The sequence below is a fragment of the Gadus macrocephalus genome, chromosome 3, assembly GCF_031168955.1.
Source record: "Gadus macrocephalus chromosome 3, ASM3116895v1".
Classification (NCBI taxonomy): Eukaryota; Metazoa; Chordata; class Actinopteri; order Gadiformes; family Gadidae; genus Gadus; species Gadus macrocephalus.
The window spans coordinates 4360457-4369732 of NC_082384.1; the positions used below are offsets into that span (position 1 = coordinate 4360457).

The 9276-nt window shown below is 49.1% G+C and overlaps 1 protein-coding gene across 1 annotated transcript in view; it reads right to left on the minus strand.

Annotated features, from left to right (window-relative positions):
• The window catches only part of si:dkey-28b4.8 (sarcoplasmic/endoplasmic reticulum calcium ATPase 2), a 126972-nt gene that overhangs the window by 22789 nt on the left and 94907 nt on the right, over positions 1 to 9276 (minus strand). The gene's annotated exons all lie outside the window — the stretch shown is intronic.

Here is a 9276-nt window from a genome sequence, read left to right on the forward strand (position 1 = left end):
GGGTCCAGCATTACATGGTGCATGATCCTCCTTTGCAGCGTGCAGATAATAGCTATATATTTGCTGGAGGGTTTTATAACCAGTGGTCCATTTTACTTGTATTGCTTCTTAAATTGTCTCCTTTCCTCACCGTATTCCTCTCTTGTTAACACATATATATAGCCTACAATATTCATCCCTGTTCCTTCACTTTGTTCTTGTTTTTCAAGTTGGATACACACACACACACACACACACACATTCTTGTTGTCTCACCCATTGTTTAATAAAAAAAATACTATTTCATTTATCCAAGCATAATGATTTGTTATTCTTTAATATATGTGATATTTTGTGTATAAAGTATCATGGTTGTGTGGTCAGCCCATGCCTCATCAGAAGTTGCCTGGAAAATAAATGCTAACTAAATACTAAATGCTAAATGCTAAATGCTGACCCTTTTCTGGAAAAGGGTCCTATGTTCCCCGCAATCTATCAATCTTTATGGTAGACTCTCAGCATGGCCAGCAGGCCTACCGTCGCATGGCCCACCTGCTCAAGCAGCCCAAAACTTAAATTTGCACAGCAGCTACTTTCTGGTTACCTTGCAGTTCATTTTTTTGCTTTTTAAATCTAGGATTACTCATGTTTGTATATTCCCACCCCTAATCATATTGTCTTGCATCGAAGCTTAGCTTTTCCTTTTATTATCCTACCTGTTCTCCATTGCATTGTGCACCCTTGTGGAGAGTTTAAAACTAAATGTCATCATACATTCACCTCTAATAATGTTTCATTTATTTTGTTTAATTAGATCCGTTTCAATATGAGTGCTGTACGAAATGTATAAATATCTGTTTCAGATATTATACAAATATTACATATAATAGGCTACATCAGGGCAGAACAAGAACCCAACTACCTTCATTAGAAAAAACAAAGCTAAGAACAACCATGTATGTTAATAGGCTAAAGAACGGAAACTATTGAGTCGCCGATCTATTGAATAATCACTGGCACACTTTATATTTACAAAACATATATTTAATTGTCAGCATAGTCTTGTATTGGACTTCAGGAGGGGAACACAGGAAAATAAATCCTTAGAAATGTGGGAACATAGGGGAAGACAAACTCTAACCACTCAGGAAAAAGTCTAGGTTTCCAATTCGGCCAAGGTTTCCAACTTGGAGCAGTGGTTAACGTCCTCGACTGACATCCTGGAGACCGGGGTTCAAGGCCCCCGCTGCAAGTCCATTTCGCTTTCCCAAAGCGTCTGCTAAATACCTGTCTTTAACCTTTTAACCTTTATTTTTTGAGCGTCGCGACACACCTCAACTATTGCTATTGCTATTGCTACTATTTTCTCGTCCAGGCCTATTTGCATATGTGGAAAAAACAGCCGTAGGCCTACATATTATATTTGCCATGGAATTTGGCAGTAATGGTGGAGAAAGTAACTGAGCATTACTTTCACCCTTTTTCAAAAGAGGGTCCGTTGTTCCCCGGTCACATACATATCGGGGAACATAGGAGCCTATGAAACAAAGTTAGTTTTTTTTTTTTTGCTATCGCCCATGTTTGATTGTGTTGTGTTGGTTATTGAACTGTTAACCCGCGAACTTGGGTTACGTTTATCAGCGTTACATTAGAGATCAGGACAAGATAGCTGATCATGATAGCTGATCATGATAGCTGATGTAGCGGGAGTCCGGGCGTGTGAAGGACCGAACCGCGCTGTATGACCACTGTTACACTGAGCATGGCTGTTTATTTCAGGTAGCCTATTTTTGCAACCAAAAAGATTTGAAAACCATGAAAGTTTGAAATCCCACCCCCAAAAAATATTTAAAAATTATGTTCCCATCACCCCCCTAGGTAGTGCAAACGCCCCCCAGGGGGCGGTACCGCCCCCGTTGAGAAACCATGGGTTAGCGTAATCCTAGGGTTACCCTAACCCTAAATAACAATTGTTTTTGAATATAAGTACAGTAAAGCTTAATTAGCTTTACTAGCAGTCTAGCTATCTCAACATGTATCACACATTTAAGCTAGCACACATGTGATCAGCTATCATTCTTAACATGTATCACACATTTAAGCTAGCACACATGTAATCACACATAGCTGCACATACTATGCTCCATTTCACAGAAAATATGTAATCACACATAGCTGCACATACTATGCTCCATTTCACAGAAAATGTGCTCAGCTATCTTAACATGTATCACACATTTAAGCTAGCACACATGTGCTCAGCTATCTTAACATGTATCACACATTTAAGCTAGCACACATTTAAGCTAGCACACATGTAATCACACATAGCTGCACATACTGTGCTCCATCTCACAGATAATATGTAATCACTCATAGCTGCACATAGTATGCTTCATTTCACAGAAAATGTGCTCAGCTATCTTAACCTGTATCACACATTTAAGCTAGCACACATGTAATCACACATAGCTGCACATACTATCACTGACATAGCTGCACATACTATGCTCCATTTCACAGAAAATTGCTCACCTTGCTCTAAAATTAATGACTGTGGATTCAAATGGTGGCTCGTGCCGTTGTTGACGGAACAAGAATTGTGGAGGCCCCGCCTCCACAATTCTCTCCTGTCTTGCGATTGGTTGTGAGATTGAACCAATGAAATTGAACCAATGAAAATTCAAACTATGCACCTATCAGCGTGGGCACCGCCCACATTTCCCACGGTATCGTGTCTATATAACGCGGTGTATACCGTCGCTCATCCTCCACGCTTTTCTTTCAGCATTTGGAGGGTACAGCAGGTGGGAAACTAGACGGCTACGCCTACAATCATAGAACTAGAGTTATAATAACATAACTCGTTCTATTTCATGTAGGCTACGCCGTCTAGGCTTCGCCTTATGGGCTAAGGTGAAGCTGCGAGCGGAGCCCGATCAATGTACTCCTGCTGGACCCCAGTCAAAACGACCTAAGTCACCAGAGCACATTAAGACTCAAAAAGCCAAGGAAGTGTAAAACACCACAGCTTTATAAAAACTAATTCCTCCTAGATCAAGCAAGGCAATGATCAAGGGAGAAAAACGTGAGTCTGTAAAGACTCCGGCTCTAATCCGTGCTTCATGGAACCCATGAAAAGGAAAAGAAAAACCAGAGCAACACGGTTTCCATTAGGTCCGCTACCACCGGGGGTGGAGCTACGGAATTTGGCTCTCCAATAATGGGACTCTCTCGGCCGTTTTTTATTTGAAGAAAATGGCGGGAGTGCCACACTGGTAAACAAAACCACCAGACAATTGGCGAGCCAATAGAAAACCCCCTAGCCTGTTTTTCATTAGAAAAAAGGTGGGAGAGTAAGACTGGTAATCAAGTCCAACTCGCCAGCCGGCGAGAGGAAATCCAACCACGCCGCTTTAAAGAACATGTCTATATTCTTAAGCCGTAAAAGGGGTCCCGGACTCCAGCACAGAGTTGCCGAGTGAGCCCCTGGACATGGCCGGGGGAAGACCAAGACGCAGCCGAGCAGATGTCTTCCACCGAAACGCCCTTGAGCAGAGCCGTTGAAGCGGCCACGCTCCGTGTGGAGTGAGCTTTAACGCCCAACGGTGGCGCCAAGCCCTGCCGAGAGTAGGCTAGGCAAACACCCTCACATACCCAGCGAGAAAACCGCTGCTTAGAGAGAGCGCGGCCCCTGCTAGCGTCGCTATAACACACAAACAACTGTTGTTTGGAGCGGAACGCGGCCGAGCGATTCACGTACATTGCCAACGCACGAACCGGGCACAGGAGATGCAACTCCGCCTCCGCCTCACTAGAATGAGGCGGGGGGTGAAAAGCCTTAAGCACAATATCCCTCGACCGAAAATAACTATTAATGTTCTTCGGGAGGAACGCATGATTAGGTCTGAGCAACGCGAAGGAGCTGTCCTCGTTTAGCAACAAGCAACTCGGGCTGACAGACAGAGCGGTTAGCTCACCGGCCCGCTTGGCAGAAACCAAGGCCAACAAGAGCGCCGTCTTAAATGACAGGGCATCCAAAGGGGCCTGAGAAAGAGGCTTGAAAGGATCCCTGGACAATCCGCGCAACACGGTGGGGAGATCCCAGCGTGGTGTAAGCACACGTGAAACAGGCCTCACCCGTCTAGCCCCACGCAAGAATCTCTTGACCAGTGGATGGCTGAAGATCGGTCCACCATCACAGCCTGCATGGCCAGCCGAAACGGCTGCCGCATAGACCTTGATAGTGGAGAAGGCCAAACCTTTTTCCAATAAGTTTTGCAGAAACGAAAGCACGCTTCCCACCTCGCATTGAGATGGGACAGCGTGGTTCGTCTCACACCAATTAGTGAAGGCGCACCACTTCGCCGCATAGAGGGAAGAAGTAGAAGGCGCACGAGCACTCTGAATAGTGTGGATAACCGTCTCAGGCAAACCTTTGCCCTGCAGGATCAACCTCTCAGGAGCCAAACCAACAGCCGTCCCGAGACATCGGGCGGGTGGTGCACCGTCCCGTGGGCCTGTGAAAGCACATCCGGCCTGAACGGTACCGGCCAAGGCGCCGACCGCGAGAGCGCGGCCAGCTCTGGAAACCACAGAGCTGAACGGTTCTCCGGGGCCACTAATATCAGGGACAGTCTCTCCTGTCTGACCCGTTCAAGAGAGGAAGGATCAGCTGGAGCGGGGGAAACGCATACAAGAGAGCCCGCGGCCAAGGTGTGTGTGCCAACGCATCTACCCCCAACGGGGGAAGATCCCGAGGGCTGAGGGAGAACCACCACCTGCAGTGCATGTTCTCCCTGGACGCGAAGAGGTCCACCTGCGCTGTGCCGAACCTCTGCCAGATCAGTCTGACAATGTCGGGATGTAACCGCCACTCGTCTCGACGGGGACCGCCTCGAGACATGAGGTCCGCCCCAAAGTTCTGGGCGCCCGCGATATGCAGGGCTCTCAGACTGAGGAGATACTGATGAGCCCAAAGCCAGAGCTCGACCGCCTTTCGGTGGAGAGCAGGGGAGCGGACTCCCCCCTGTCTGTTGATGTACGCCGCCGCCGACACGCTGTCCGTCCTGATCAGAACGTGGCGGCCGCGCACCAGGTGAAAGAAATGCAACAGCACTTTCCTCACAGCGTCGAGCTCCAACACATTTATGTGTGCTGTAGGGGGCGTGCGCCACTCGTCTCCGACCGAGTGAGAGAGGCACGTTCCTCCCCATCCCGTCAACGAGGCGTCCGTGAAGACCACTACGTAGGACGCCACCCTGCCCAGGGGAACACCCCTGAGAAAGGCGGAGGGTCCTTTCCAATATTCCAGGTCTGGCGACACCGAACAAGGAATGAGGAGCACCCTGAGCTTGTGTCGCCTGGGGTCCAACCGTTGGCGAGCAAACCACCGCTGGAGTCTGCGCATAAAAAGCAGACCCAGGGGGACCACGGTGTGGGCAGCTGCCATCAGCCCTAACAGGCGCATGGTGGACAGTGCGGTCACGTTTCTGCGAACGTGAAAATGGGAGAGCGCCAACAGGATGGCGTCTCGCCGAGGAGGCGAAAGCATCGCAGTCATGGTGGCTGAGTCTAGGCAAAGCCCCAAGTAGACTGTCTGCCGGCTGGGGAGCGGGGAGCTCTTCTCCCAGTTGATGGCAAAACCCAGGAAGGAGAGATGGTTTATCACCAACATGGTGTCCCTTCTCGCGGTCTCTTCTGAGTTGCTCAGAATAAGCAGATCGTCTAGGTAGAAGAGAATCCTCTTTCCCTGACGCCTGAGTGGTTCCAACGCCGTCTCCACACACTTCGAGAAGGTGCACGGAGCCACTGAATAGCCGAACGGCAGACACTGGTACTCGTACGCCATCCCCATAAAGGCAAAGCGGAGAAACTTCCTGTGCGCCTGCCGAACAGGGACGTGGAAGTAAGCATCCTTGAGATCCAGGGATGTGAACCAATCGCCCTCTCACACACCGGAACAACGCTCCGACAGTGAGCATTCTGAACTTCCTCGTGGCAACGAATCTGTTGAACACGCGAAGATCCAGAATAGGTCTCTTTTCCCCTGACTTCTTGGAAACCAGGAAGTAGCGGGAATAAAACCCTAGGTGAGACTCGTAGGGGGGAACAGTGATGGCCCCCTTTACCAAGAGACGTGCCACCTCTGCTGCTAGAGCCGTGCTCGCAGCCGGGTCCCGTAGCGTGGTCTCCACCAACCCCATAAAGGGTGGGGGACGACGCTTGAACTGTATGGGATGGCCCCATCTCAACGTGGTGTCCAACCACGATGGCAGAACGCACCGCTCTTGCCAACACGCATAGCGGTCGGAGAGAGGGCGAGCCGACAGCTGAGGAAGACCGTCCAGGAATAACCCGTATTCCTCTGCCCCTACCGCCTCCACACTGCGTGTGAACCATGGGGGGCTTCCCATGAAAGGGAGGAGGCTCAGCGAGCGTAGGAGACGTACCAGAACTAGCAGCTGTAAAAACAACGAGCTGTCTAGACGTCGCGCTCGTGCCCGCTGAACAGAGAGCGAGCCGTCCGGCCGCAGCACCTGTGCGCTGTCCGCAGGCTGTAGCCACAGCGCGCGGACCCATCTCCTCACCTATAATGTGGGGAACCAGGAGACCGGTACAAGCGGCCGTATCCACGGGCTCGTGCAACGAGTCTCTGATCCAACGAGTCTCTGGACCTCAAGGGTCCTCTTCTTAGAAGCAGGTGAACCAGAGGCCATTTCACATGGCCTCCTCGGAGAACCTGGGACCAAATAGGCCATCCGGCGCTAGTGGACCCTGGATGAGGCTGGCCCGCTCTCGTTCCGGCTCTCGTTCTGGCTCTATCGTTCCGATAGAGCCATATGACCCTTTGAATCATGGAAGCCCACGCCATATGCTGGCCGGCCGAAACGGCTATCGGCTGGCATAGCTGGAGGATGGCGCTGGAAAAGCGGGAAACCGCCAGCCATCTCGCGGCTTCCTCCGGGCCGTAGGCCTCCCTGTCAGCCGACAAGGAGACCATGGCAGAGGAGAGCAGGGCGATGTTGTTGACCGCAGCCGCGGATTGAGAGGCACAAACGAACACCCTGTCTGTTAGGCCGACAATCTGCTTCTGGAGGCGGTCGGGGGGCAGCGGCTTTTCGTTAGGGAGCCATCCGGCGCCCGGACAGAGAAGCGCTGCCAGGGGAGGCTCCAGGCGAGGCTCCAGGCATCCCTCGCCTGAGTATCGGCCCACCCCTCCACGTTGGTGAAATCCGTGTAGGATCTCACTGTCAATCACGCAGTGATTGACAGTGCTCTGCCGATGACACGAATAACAAGCGACTTTCGCGGTTGATTTTGATTTCCATTTTCTGGAACCATAGTCTCATCTCCATAGGACGCGACTAGCAAGGACGCGTCCTAGCAAGGCTGCAGCCTTCACTTTGGGAAACAGCCATGGTTCCAGAAAATGGAAATCAAAATCAACCACGAAAGTCGCTTGTTATTCGTGTCATCGGCAGAGCACTGTCAATCACGCACAGCCCGGTGAACGGCACATGTGATTGGAATGTACGTCAGCCGAGAGCAACCAATAGGTTTAGAGCTAAATGGTCCCGCCCCCAGGAACGTTTTTTTTTTTTTTCAGATTCGACTGTCAGGAGTTTCAAAACGAGTTGCGTCAGAACACTGCCAATATTCACGTGACTCAAAGCTTGCGCCTGTGTGGTCAAATCTCTGAAAAGTCAGTGCTGAAAAGTCAGTTCTGAAAAAATACGTTGCAATGTCGTAAACGTACACCTTTACAAGTTTTTAAAACTAAATATTCAACTTTTCAAAACGTATTTCTCAATGTATGAAGAATCCCATTTACAAGGTTTCAAAACCGGGCAACAATGAAATAGGGGAGAGCCGGGTCGATTGAAACACGGGACGATTGAAACACAGCGATTTCCTCGAAAACCACGCAATGCTTTCACGTCAAAATTCGTCGCTACGTTCAGCAAGCAAGACTGACCAACCCCAGGAAATTTCGTGTAATGACGTCACACCCTTCAAATGTTATCCCGCAAACCTGTTTTCGAGAGCTGTAAGTAAAATCCTTCCTGCGGTAGTTTTTTTGTAATAAATAGTTGTATTTTTTGTTTCATGCTATAATAATATGACTATACAACAGGTGAATTAGTACTTAAACCTGTGATAAAGTATGCAATGTCAGAGTTTTGAAGTTTAGAGGTAAAAAAGATGTAAGTGTCAGTAGTCGCTGTCGGGACGATTGAAACACTTGTTTCAAACGTCCCGCACATCACCATGCGTAATTACGCGCACATTGCACGATCGATACCTGTATAAATCACAGAATTAATAAATGTTTCTCAATGAATAACGACTGCTTTGAATTAATAACATATTTTGAATGAACAAAACGTGTTTATCACATGCATCAACAGATTACTGAGAGAAAAATGCCACGCGTCAGAAGGAGAACCACCTCCCGTGGGCTGGTTCCTGCATGGAACAACATCATGTCACGTTGTCACGCTACCTCAAGGGGAGGGCAGAGGAGGGCAGTGAAGCCATTCATATTGGGCTCACCCCTAATGAGGTCAGTGTTGTGAAAAGGGCTACACACATTTTTGGACAGGCACACATGTATGCTATGCACATAGTTTAATTAATAAATATGAACAAATAACATACACAAACACACAAATGTACATCAACTTTTTACGACCCCATGCATTTCAGCTGCCCATTCCCTGCATCCTGGTCGAGGAAGGACTGGATCACCTCCTTCATGGAGCGCAGTAGCAGCCTCCCCCTTCGGCGTCCAGAGGCCACTAGCCAACAACGGTTGTCCAGCTTCAATCAAAACAATGTCAACTTGTTCTACCAAAATTGAAAGACGGTGCTGGACCGGCACCAGTTCCAGGCCAAGGATATTTGGAACATTAATGAAACCGGTATTTAATATTAACTATATTAATATAAAACACAACTATATACACATAACTATATTTATAAAAAATAAACTATGCTCACAACTATATAATATGAAAAAAACCCGTGTCCAAGGAGTCGAAGCTGCTCCGCCTGCTGGACAATCACCCGTCCCACCTGTCAATTGCAGGAATCGATTACTGCAGAGCCAACGGCATAGTGCTGTTGTCATTCCCCTCCCCACTGCACCCGCAGGTTGCAGCCAATGGACATTAGTGTCTTTGGCCCCCTAAAGGGGTACGTAAACAGTGCGGTGGACAGGTTGATGAGGAGCCACCAAGGGATCACAACTTGCTGGAGTCACCCCTGGTGCCACCTCAGCTGCTCCTCCCACCA